This window comes from Heterocephalus glaber, unplaced genomic scaffold (assembly GCF_053883595.1).
Source record: "Heterocephalus glaber isolate CG9 unplaced genomic scaffold, H.glaber_assembly_v1.0 deba00000122, whole genome shotgun sequence".
In the NCBI taxonomy this organism is placed as follows: Eukaryota; Metazoa; Chordata; class Mammalia; order Rodentia; family Bathyergidae; genus Heterocephalus; species Heterocephalus glaber.
This window is the reverse complement of record NW_028258138.1, coordinates 16617224-16629969: the sequence shown is the minus strand read 5'-3', so window position 1 is coordinate 16629969 and position 12746 is coordinate 16617224. Positions and strand designations below refer to the sequence as shown.

At 35.1% G+C, this 12746-nt stretch overlaps 1 long non-coding RNA gene across 3 annotated transcripts in view; it reads right to left on the bottom strand.

Moving 5' to 3' along the window:
• Positions 1-9717: 9717 nt before the first annotated feature.
• The window catches only part of LOC110348610 (uncharacterized), an 85220-nt gene continuing 82191 nt past the window's right edge, over positions 9718-12746 (bottom strand). For all 3 annotated transcript variants that reach the window (XR_015452160.1, XR_015452161.1, XR_015452162.1), the window contains exon 5: positions 9718-12675. This is a non-coding gene — a long non-coding RNA (uncharacterized LOC110348610). The remainder of the gene's footprint in view (positions 12676-12746) is intronic.

Here is a 12746-nt window from a genome sequence, read left to right as displayed (position 1 = left end):
ATTGCCTTTAAAATAATAGGTCCTAAAGGAGAGTTTCAGAACATACTGTCAATCCAAAGAGAAAAGTAAGAGTAGAGAATAGCCAAAACTCCTTCACAGGAGTCATTCTGCACTCAGCCTGCCAATAAATCCAAAATAGAATAGTAAGCTACACCACATAACCGGCAAGACAGACTGTAATGTTATCTTACTCCTCTGAAGAACAGTGAAGGATCACAACTTAGAATTGTAGCAAAGAAAATAGAATTTCAAAACACTATGACATCTCTTATTGCATTTAAATTAAAAAATGAGGAGCTAAGGTTTGATATGAGAGATTTTAAGGACAATATGTGGTTAATATCTTCTCAGGCCAGGACTTGGCAATACTATTTTCATTGTGGGTAATGTGAGAAAATAATAAGAGAGAACAAAAAATATGAGGTTCAGTTATTGCTTGGATAATATTTCCTGTTTGTGTTCTTACATTTCAATCCTAAAACAGCCCAACATTTGGATTTCACATTGTACTTACTCATCTCTCCCACCTAATTAAAACAAGATATGTATTGTTGTTAACAGCTATGTATTATATGTATTTTTCACAGACCATTTTGAAAATTTAATGAGAAGTCAAGACAAATAATGAATCATTTATAATATCAGCTGTCTCAATATTATAATGACCCGAATTCCTGAATAAAACTGTAGAAACAAAACCTGGCTCTGAAATCCTGGGAAATTTCCTCATCGTCTCTATGCCTTAGTATTTTTATATACAGGATAAAAATGAGTAATACCCATTTTGTAGGTGTTCTATGAGGTTATTAAAAGAGCTCATATATTAGCTCAGCTTGAAAAGCCCTGCTGGAAGTTCCAGCATTTCCATTTCTATTAAGTTGGATCACCTACTAGTGATCTGTGTTCACCTTAGGGAGAAATTACTGGTCTCCTAACTTTCTGTTGCCCTTTCTTCCTCACTGTTAACCATGCACCAGTGTCCAACACCTGTACACTGAGGCCTGAGAGCTTTCTCCTGGTGCCATTGGTCTCTTACTCAGCAAGGACTAGGGATATGGATCTCAAATGAGGATAGTTTTATTTGTAAATACCACAGCTTGCTCATTCTTTCCCCTTATGTATCATAATTGTAAAATCTGTGCTCTACATAGAATCCCAGTTTTCCCAACAGTTAAATTACAGTTCCACTAGTGATAATTACCTTTTGTTAGATCCCTTTTCTTTTTGTTTCCCTTCCTCAGTTCCTGAGTGGGACATCTTTAATTCCTTAAATAAGTGGCTTAAATACAAATTCTCAACTGAGGCTATGCTTCTGGGAATGCAAGCCAAAATATCCTATTTTAAAGATCTTCTATGTTTACATTACCTTACTATATTTAGGACAATGTTATTTTGTTCATTTGAAAAATGGTCATAATGATGCACAGATAGAGCTGTCTGTATTCAGCTGTATACGTCTCAGTTCTTGCTTTTTATTAGTACATGTGTGCAGTACATGCAGTTTACAATCATATGGGGGGGTACTTGTACATAACACAGCTTGGTTCTTTTTAAAATCCCTTTCCCTCCCCCCTCCGTCCATGCTCCTCTAAATCCCCATTCCCATTTTCATTCTTGTTGATATCATTACTCTTCTCTCATGTTTATGTGATGGTAACATTCACTGCGGTTATTAGATTATTGTACCTGGCTTATCTTTATGCTACTTATTTCCCTTTCCCCTCCTCCTCTCTTCTACACACATTCTCTTGTACCTCTTCCCATGTGCAAGAGATCTATTTGCTTGTCTTCTATCCATCCCTTATTGTGCTCTTTGTTTGTACTTTAGCTTACTGAAATGAGAGACACTATAGGATATTTAGGCTTGAGTGTTTTTATTTCACTCTACATTATATTTTCCAGGTACGTTTATTTCTTTAGAAATGTCTCAAATTTGTCCTTCTTTATAGCTGAGTAGTATTCTATTAGATGTCACATTTTCTTTATGCAATCATCTGTTGATGGGTATCCAGGATTTAGCTATTATGAATTATGTTGCTATAAACACAGGTATTCATGTATCAGTATAATACGATGTCTTTAGCTCTTAATGGATGGCTATTGACAGTCATAAAAGCACAGAAAGCCATGGGTGAGAGATTCCTGTTTTACAAAGCTGAGACACTAATCACAATGCAAGTATATGAGGACAGTGCACAAGAAAGCTGGCTCTAAAAAATTAACAATCAAGGGGAAAATAATATATGGCATCAAGAACCTACTTCCTTAGAAATAGCAAATAAATACATGAAAAAATGTTCAACATCACTGGTCATTTGAGAGATGCAAATGAAAACAACGCTGAGATTCCACTTCACTCCAGAAAGAATGGCTGCTATCATGATATCAACCAATAACAAATGCTGGTGGGGCTATGGGGAAAGAGGAGCCCTGCTTCACTGCTGGTGGGAGTCTAGACTGGTGCAAGCACTGTGGAAATCAGTATGGAGATACCTCAAAGAACTAGGACTGGAAGTCCCATTTGACCCTGCTATTCCACTGCTGGGGATCTTCCCCAAAGAATTAAAAGAATCATACCACAGTGATACATGTGCATCTATGTTCATAGCAGCACAGTTTGTAATAGCTAAAACTTGGAAACTGCCCAAATGCCCATCAACTGGAGACTGGATTAAAAAAATGTGTTTTTTTAAAAAATAAAATGGAGTACTACTCAGCCATAAAAAATGAGAAATTAGAGACATTTATAGCTAAGTGGATGCACATTGAGGCAATACTCTTAAGTGAAATAAATAGGACACCCATGAATAAATACCAAATAGTTTCTCTGGTGTGAGAAACTGAAAGTGTAAATAAGGACTAACTGTATAATAGGTAATGTAAAATAGGAAGAAAAGGGGCAAAGCGGAAGGAAGTGGGAGGGCTAGGCCAAAGGATAGAAGGGAATGGGATTAATATGAGAAAATGGAAAAATAGGAACAAAATCTTTGTAAATCGGAAGGAATGGAGGGGTTGAAGGGAGGGCTTGACAAGGGTGAAAAATAAGAACCAAGAGATATTATGTAAAGGTGCAAATTTCCAATGATGAATGTCGTTATATTGTATACCTAAAATGTACCAATGATTAGAATGAATAATTGACAATGCAAAATAAGAAGAAAAGGTCCAAAGGGGTAGGGGTAGTGGGAGGGGCGGGGACAGGAAAGAAGGAAAAGGAAAAATGCTGAGAAATGGAAAAAATGGAAATGGAGTCTTTGTAAATAGGGATGGGTGGAGGGGGTGAAGGGAGGGCTAAGAATGGGGAAAAAATAAGAGCCAAGATGCATCATGTAAAGGTACAATTCCCCATGAGAAATGTAATTGTGTTGTATACCTACAATGTACCAATAAAAGAATTTAATAAAAAAAGAAAAGAACCTACTTCCTGTATATAAAATAAAATTTTAGATGGATTGAAGAGCTACTGATGAAAATTCTAAAATTATATCACTATTAAAAGAAACAGGAGATTATTTTTGTCACCTAGAGATAGGAAAATATGTCTTAAATAATAAAACATCAGTGTTAAAATTAATCACACCGATAACACAAAACCATGTCTTTTTAAATAGAACAACTCAGAACACATTAAAATAAGCTTCCAGAACAGAAGAAAATATGTGCAATATTGAACATTAAAAAGAAATTAAGAAAAACACAAGTAAATTTCATGAAAATCGATGATATAGAGATACCAGTGGAAAATGGGCAACATCTGCGAAAAGTTAAAATAAAGAAAAAGAAACTAAAAAAATCTTGTAGTCATATAAGGTACATAGCATATTTGGTACCAGAAAAATGCAAATTAAAGTAATAGAATCTAAGTATATATACCTAAAACTGGAAGAAATTTACAAATTCTGTTAATTTTAATTTGGCAGTGGAGTCCACATGTTTGGACAGGCTAGTATTAGCTATGAAGAAATAATTCAAAGTTTTGTGATTAAAAACACTCAGGATTTATTTACCACTGCACGTACATTATGGTGTTAATAGTCATTTTCTGTTCACCGTGAACAGAAGCCTAAGCTGATAGAGTACAGCCAAGTGGCCATTGCTCATCACCATTACATGCACAAAAGAGAGCTCTTTGGACAGAGAATGGGTTGGTGATGGGACTGGGGATGTGAGAATGGGGCTGTTAGTAAATAAGTGAAATATGCCGTTTCCACCTATGATTAATTGGCCCAAAGTGAAAACACATTTTCAGCCATATGCAATGATAGGAAACCTCATGCATTTATGTTTGAAATTAAAGCTTCCTATACACATTTTGCAGGGTAATCAGGCAAATATTTAATCACATTAAGTGTATGCATTACTGTAGATCTATTCTTAGCTTGGCAGCATTTTTCTCTCTTTTAAGCTGAAATAAAATCTCTTTTAATTATTGTTAGGCTAATTTGCTGAGCTCTTAGTTTTGTGTATTCTTCATTACATTAGAAGTTGTAAAAGGATCTTTGTACTGGAACCATTGAGGAAAGATGCTTAGAACCTCTTAGATCCTTATTAAAAAATGAAACTTGTTTCTCCAGCACTTTTTAATGATGTCATATTTGTTAATGTAAAAAAAAAATCAGAACTTAAAAGTCAGAACATCTTTCCCATAAATGTTTCCTAGTAACACGTGGGAAGTAATGATGTTAAGCTACCTACTCTTGGGTTAAGAGTTAAATTTTTCTGGTTGTCCCATTCCCTCTTCTTTTTCCTCATTTGCATTTATTTCATCCATTCAGTAGTCATCTGAATATCATGCCGGTGTGGCTCTTGAAGAACAGTTTATTTAAAATGCTTGGGGCAGCAAAGGACATAAGGAAAAATTATTTCTAGAGTGGATCTTCTCCATTCATATTTCTGAGAAATATTTGCTCAAATTCTTAAGGCTCTAGTCCAAGCCAGAAAATCTGTCTGTGGTTTACAGCCCAAGGATATTCAGTGAGCCTTGAAATGCACTCATGGGAGTCTGTTTTTTCTTGCTAGGAACTAATCCCGTCGGAATGTCATATTGTCACCAAGACTGATAATTATACATGGAAAATTAGGCTTTGGGGGAGTCATGAAAATAAGCGAAAATAAGCCTTTGACTTTTCTCTCAACATTTTCTACCCAGAAGGGAAGTTTATTTTCTTTAATGTCTAGGATTTATTGACTATAATCTTTTCTTTGTTGGCTGCTTCCAATTTGACCATGAGTTTGTCAGAGCTGGCGATGTTCAGTGTTTATGGTATACTTTGTCCCTACTATCTGAAAGAGTCCTTAGCATAAATCATATGCTTACTAGTTACCTGTTTATTGAAGAATAAATAAATGATGGTACTGGTTTTACACAGAAAATAAAAATACATTGGATCTCTGTATTAACTATAAATAAGTAACAAGAATAACTTGTAATTTATGAGACTAGAAACAAGATCATATTAGGAATCAAGGAGTTGCTGCCTCTAACAAACTATTGATTAGTTTGATGAGTTGAAAATTTGTGTACTAAAAATTTAACTCTTAGCATGTCACAATGCAATCTTATTTGAAAATAGGATCATTGCTGATGTATTAGTAAGGATAAGGTTATACTTGATTGGCACTGGCCCCTAATCCAGCATGATTGATGTTCTTATATAAAGGAAAATTTTGGACTTAAACAGTTACCCATAGGGAAAACTGGGCATATGCAACCATAGCTTGTCAGCAAATAACCAGAAAGGAAAAGAAAGGCAAAAAGCACGCTCTCTCTCATGGCTCTCAGAAGGAACCAACTCCAACATCTTGATTTTGGGCTTCTTACCTCCAGAACTGTGAGACAGAAAATTTCTGTCTTTTTAGCCCTCAAGCTTGTTGTACTTGTTATGAAATCCTTAGTAAATGAACATAATAATAGTGATTTCATTTTTAAAAGTTGATAGAGGTGCTAGGGACAAATTCAATTGTTAGGACGTTTCCTTTTATACATGATTCCAGTAGCTCGGGGACAGGTGCCTCTTTTATCAAGTGCAATTAGAAAACCAAATAGTGTCTGGATCAAGTACTATTGAAATGCTAGGGAAATGTGTGTGTGTGTGTGTGTGTGTGCACGTGTGTGCACATGTGTGTGTGTGTAAGGTGAAGTTATGGAAGGAGATGTGTTCCTGAGAAAGCTGGACAAGTTCATGAAATGTTTCACTTTGGAAGGGCACCAATTTTCTAATTCAGTTTTCATATGATTAAGTAGGGGTTGAAAAGGTGTATTTCCAATCTTTTATTTACTTCTCTAATTTTGAATGAAGAACGTTAGTTAATTCAATGAGGACCCAGAGACATTCATACCTAATTCATACCTAATAGAGGTCTGTATCCATTAAGAAAAGTAGAACCACTGAGCTGCTGAATTTTGATGAAGAAGACAAAGGCTGCACACTTTTGGGAATACCTGTTATCTCTATTGGTGTCTACAAAGAGGCAAGCATAAGATAGGATGAAATATTCACTCTTGATTATCCTTTCAGCAATTTAGTCCTGCATAACACTGTCTCAATACCCAAGTGAAAGATAAAAGGGGAATGAAACTTTGTGACAATGGCTTCTATATTGAACTTCTAGAATAAAATTTTATTTTATGATTTAGATGGGTCTTTGTTGACACACTATAAAATATACATAAAAACCATGAAGAGAATAAAATGACAACTCTAAAGTGGTTGAGGAGGTAATTTTCTTCACAATCCTTTAAAAGAACTTTCCTGATAATTTTTCTTCTCATCATCAGGAATTGGAAAAGAAGCAAGGAACTAAGCTTGGGCATTTCAAGTTAGATGGAGTGAAAGCGGATTACACGATTTTTATTTTTCTTTTGTTACTATCACATGCCCACATTCTACTATGACTCTTTTTAAACTTCATGTTGGCAATTTAGACGGGGGCACATTTTTAGACACACATTAACCTGCTATGGAGGCAGCTGCCTTAGCATTTTGGGCTTGTGTGGGAAGGCATGCTTCGGCCACAGGCAATTCCTGTTGGTATTTATACTGAGGCAACATCTAAGACTAACTTGCTCTTTAAAGTGGAGCAAAACACATGTTTTCAAAAGAGAGAGTGCTCATTTAGTGAAAGATCTTAAATAACCACCCACCTCACAAGTCAGGGCAAAGAGTTCACACTTTATAATAGGAAAACACATATATTCATGATTGCCTATTTTTATATTCATTTTAATTGAAACATATTAGAGCACAACCCTAATTTTGTAGCTCTGTGTTGGAAGAACAATTCTTAAGTTATTGGGAAGATCTATGAAAATAGTAAAGGTAGGACAAACATGCTATATATGGAATCAAAAATAAACAACAAAGTCAAAGGAAAACCATATGTACTTGTGGGATAACTCACTCTAGGCCTGCCCAGGGGAAAGTTCATTAGCCCAAATGTACAGATACATTTATTCTCCATTTATAAATTATGAACTTGATTTTGCTTTATCAATTTACATTATCCATTTAGAATGCTTTCTTGATCTTCTCCTCAATAAGTAAAAAGATAAAAACTACCATTATTCCAAAGACAATTAAAAATGAATTAGTAATCACATTTTTCACCTAATTAACTTTATTTTACCATTCTGTTTGTCTAAAAAAATGAAAAAAATAGAGGTAACTAAACCAAATTTTCCTTTGCTGTTAGTCATACAAATATTTGCCTTCTCATTGAGGTAGAATTTTAGTCTAAATACCATTAAATATGCTCAGATAAGTAAACTATTAAGCATTGGTAGTTTTTAATTAACAAAATTCTTTATTCAGTGCTGTACATGTATTAGAATTAAAACAGCCTAATTAGTCTTTTCAATAGCATTGTATTCTATAAAATATCTAAATAAAACACTCCCATATTGAATTTTTTCTTATTTTCTTGGATTAAAAATAAAGCAGATTTAAAAATTCCTTATGATACCAGAAAAAACAAAACAGATTCAATGATTGCCAATGACATATGCCCACATATGTGACACTGTATAATGCTTTTTCTGAATAATTATTGCCAAAGGCCACCATTATAAAATTAGAGATGCATCCATCAAGAAAGTTTTAGCTTTCAAGTTATATGGAAAATTTCAAATTAAATCAAATTTAAATTTAAAAATCACTTAAAATGACATAAATTCTCAACTATTAACAATGAATTTATTAATGTATGTTTGATAACAATACATAAATTGGTAAAAAATTACAAAAAGTTTAATTTGCATTCTGAAGGTATAAATGTTAGATGTAAGCAATGAAGTGCCCTTTACGTCTATTAAATTATAAGAAACATGGAGCAAGGAAGGTTGAGACAAAAGTAAAATACTCATTTGGAAGAAAATAATTACTGCAGAGAAAAAGTGACTGATCACTTTTTCATGGAATTTATCCTAAGAAACATAGCAAAATAGGGACAAAGAACAATAAAAGGAACCTATTCCCCAAAATGGTCGTGCATCTCCTGTACATAATAATTAAATATTTGGTAAATAGAGGAGTGGTTAAATAATAGCTTCTCCATTTAGAGCAGAAAAAGTACAACCATTAAAAGGAAAATTATGAAAATATAGCAATAGGGGTGTACATTAAATGGGAAACATCAAAATTAGTTTTATTATAAGAATGTCAAACATTTATTAAAAGAAAATGTATATATTTGAAAATAATTAGTGTACTGTTTAAATCAGTGGAACTACAGGTAAAGTTTCTTTATTTTTCTTAATTCTATTCTATTATATATATAGACTAATTCAAAATGAACTTAAAGCTGTTGTCATGTTTGAAATTCTAAGTGCCAATGAAAATTATTTTCTTTGAAGAAGGCAGATACACCAACAATACTTAGGAAGTAAGAAAAAAATGAGAGGCTTCTTTGGGAAGTAAGAAAAAATTGTTGGTGTTCTACATTTCAGCATACCACAAAGCTAAGCTATGCCAACGAAGTCCCCAACCTTGCAGAGACAAGGCAGATGGAAGGTTTCTTTCTTTCTTTTTTTTTTTCCCATTAAGTTTGTTGGTACATTTTCGGTATAAAATACAGTTACATTCATCATTGGGATCTTGTACCTTTATATGAGTATCTTGGTTCTTATTTTTTTCCCCTTCCCTTGCCCTCCCTTCACCCCCTCCACCCTTCCCTATTGGCAAAGACTTTGTTTCCATTTATTTTCCTCTTTTCATGTTTTTTCCTTTTTTTCCCTTCCCCTGCCCCTCCCAATTCCCCTGCTCTTTTAGACCTTTTCTTCCTGTTACACAATATCAGTTATACAGTTTTAAAATTACAATATTAAGATCTAGGAGACATTACCACACACTATACAGAATTTAAAAGGATATAGAAAGCATATTACAAAAATCGTTTTTGAAATAAATTTGACAACTTCTAAGAACTACCTTGGAAGACAAATTAATGAAACTAACTCTGGAGGAAATATAAAATTTGAATAGCACCTATTAAAGAAAGTATATTCCTAGCTTGAAAACCTACCTATATGACAACAGCAGGCTCATAAACATTTTAACTGATAAATTATATCAAACAATTAAAGCAGAAAAAAGAAGGAACACTTCTCCTCTCATTTTAGGAACTCAACATTGTGCTAATCCTAAAACTGGATAAAGATAATAGAAGGAAAAAGTATGAACATAGATAGAAATTTGTTTAACAAAACAAACGATTGGAAGTCAGATCTGGCAGGATGTAGAAAGTGGTTTTGTTATAGGGATGGCAGTGTTGGTTCAGCATTGGAAGATCCATCCCCAAGAGTCATCATTTAAACAGAGGAAAGGAAAAAGCCATATGATCCTGTCACTGGTTGGAGAAAAAGTATTGGACTAAATTCTACAGCTGTTCATGGTAAAAGCTATCAGGAGACTAGAAGTAGAACAGAACCTTCTCAACAGATTAAAGACATGTACTCCATACTTCCAGCAAGAATGCCTTATATAAATGGAGAAGATACAATGCTTTCTCCTTAAGGTGGGGAACAAGGGCAGATATGCTTACTGTTTATCTGTCCATTAAACTTTGAAACCTAGTCCCCATCATCAAAATAGTCTGGCAATAAAATGACACAACTAGGATAGGATTGGCAAGACAGAAGCAAAATCTTTGTATGTAGATGAAATGATCATCTACAGAGAAAATACTAAGAAATCTCTAGGAGCCCCTAGAACTTGTACTTGAATTTAGCAGGATTAGAAAACACAAGGTATATATAAAAATTCAGGTCTGTGTATACTTGCTATAAATGAAGAATTGGATATTGAAATTTAAAAGTTATGTAGGAGTACAAAGGACCTAGAAAAGTTAAAAACAAAAACAAAACCAGTGTTGTAAGATGTTTAGTACCTAATTTTAAGACTTCTTCTAAAGCTACAGTAATCAAGGCAGTGTTGGTGTAAGGAAAGACATATAGACCATTTGAATAAAACAGAGAGTCTAGAAATAGAACCCCACATATATGGTCCACTGAGTTTTGAAAGATTATTTAACATTAGCATTTTATAGAATATAAACTCAATTCAAGGGCCGAGAAAGAGATAGTGTTTTCAGCAAATGGCACTAGAACACCTGGTATCCGTATATGAAAAATTAACCTCAACGCTTTTTTTTCCATACATGAAAATAGATTGAAGGGATCTATGAACCTAAATAAGAAAGCCTGAAAGTATAAAACTTCAAGAAGAAATTATAAGGGAAAATATTTATGAATTCAGGGTAGGCAAGAACTACCTAAGATACAAAAAACATGATGTATAAAAGAAAAAAATTGATAATTGAGATTCCATCAAAACTTAGAACTTGAAATGGCACCATTAAAATGAAAAGTAGTCCTTAAACAGACCATATTTACAATGCATATAACCTATGAGCAGAATGTATAAAGAATTCTTAGAGCTCATTAATAGACAACTCAATTAAAATGTAGACATAAGAAGATGATAAATAGCTAGTATAGCACAAGGAATGGTGCGCAACTCTAGAATCGGAAAAATATTAATCAGTACAATAATAAGATTGAATTATACATTCATTAGGGAGATGAAGTCAAAAGTTTTAAAAGCCTTGTCATGACTTTTTCTTTTTGTTGTGTTCTCCCCCTTTGCGTTTAATTTGTCATGCCCAGTGGATTCAATCTTCTGGGTTTCCTGGGGTTTTGATACTCATTGTCTTTTCCTAGGGTACTGTCTAAAATTTTTTGGAGTGCCGGTTTGGTATTCATGAAGTTCCTGAGGTGCTCTTTATCATCAAAGTATCTTATTTCTCCATCAATTTTGAAAGAGTTTTGCAGGGTACACCCATCTGGGTTGGAGGCTGTTTTCCTTTAGGGCTTGAAATACATTAGTCCAAGCTCTTCTTAACTCGAGGGTTTGCATTGAGAAGTCTGCTGTGATTCTGATGGGCTTTCCTTTGTATGTGATTTGTTTCTTTTCTCTCACTGCTTGTAGAATTTTGTTCTTCTGTTGGATTTCTGGAATCCTAAGTATTATATGCCTATGTGTAGATTTTTTTTGATCAAGGCTAACTGGAGTCCTATATGCCTCCCTTATCTGTATGTCAAGTTCTTTTCCCCTCCTTGGGAAGTTTTCTGCCATCACTTCTGTGAACAGTTTTTTTATGTCATCTGCACTCTCTCCTGCTTCTTTGTTGACTCCAATCAGCCTTATGTTATTCTTCTTTGCATCGTCTAGCAGCTGCTGGATTGATTTCTCATGTTCCCTTACAATTTTAAAGCAATTTTTCTTTTCCTCCTCACTAATTGCAATCTTATCTTCTATATGTGAAATTCTATCCTCACATTGGTTCATTCTGCTGTGCAGACTTTCAGTGGAGTTTTTAATCTCTTGGAAATCTGTTTGTATCTGTTTTGTGGATTCCACTTTTTTCCTATGTTGGGATTCCACCATGTTCCTCAGGTCCTCTATGTTTTTATCTGTGTCCTCTCTAGATTTATTAATCATGTCTTGCACCATGAGCAAAATCTTTGCTGTTATCTGAGTAATTATTTCTGATTTCATTTTTCCCAGATCCTCTTTTGTTGCCAGTTCAGAGAATCCAGCTGGTTGAGTATCAGATTGTTCCATCTCGTTTCCCTTTGGGGTTGCTGTAGGTGATCCAGAAGTCTGCTTTTGAGACTTGTTACAGGTCTTCTCATTTCCACTGGAAGGAGTGCTTCTGGCACCCACGTGGCTCACCTTCTCTGCCCTAGGAGGTTGGGATGGCAGCAGGGGAGCTTCCTTCCAGGTTCTGGGACCAGCTCAGCTTCTCTGCCCTAGGAGCTTGGGATGGTGGTGGGGGAGCTTCCTTCCAGGTGCTGGGACTGACCGGCTGAGCTTCTCTGCCCTAGGAGCCTGGGATGGAGGCAGGGAGCTTCCTTCTGGGTGCTGGGACCAGCTGAACTTCTCTGCCCTAGGAGCCTGGGATGGAGGCGGGGAGCTTCCTTCCAGGTGCTGGGACCAACTGGCTGAGCTTCTCTGCCCTAGAAGCCTTGGATGGTGGCTGGGGAGATTCCTTCTGGGTGCTGGGACTGGCTGAGCTTCCTGTATCAGAAGGTTTATTTCTCACCTGCGTGATGCCTCATGAAGGTCTGCTGGCTCATCTCTGCAGATGTTTTACATCTGCTTCTACACCTCAATGTGGCTGGAATTCAAAAGCAAAAGGGGACTGAATAATTGCATGTTAAATTTATGATCACAAACTTTGCTGTTAAA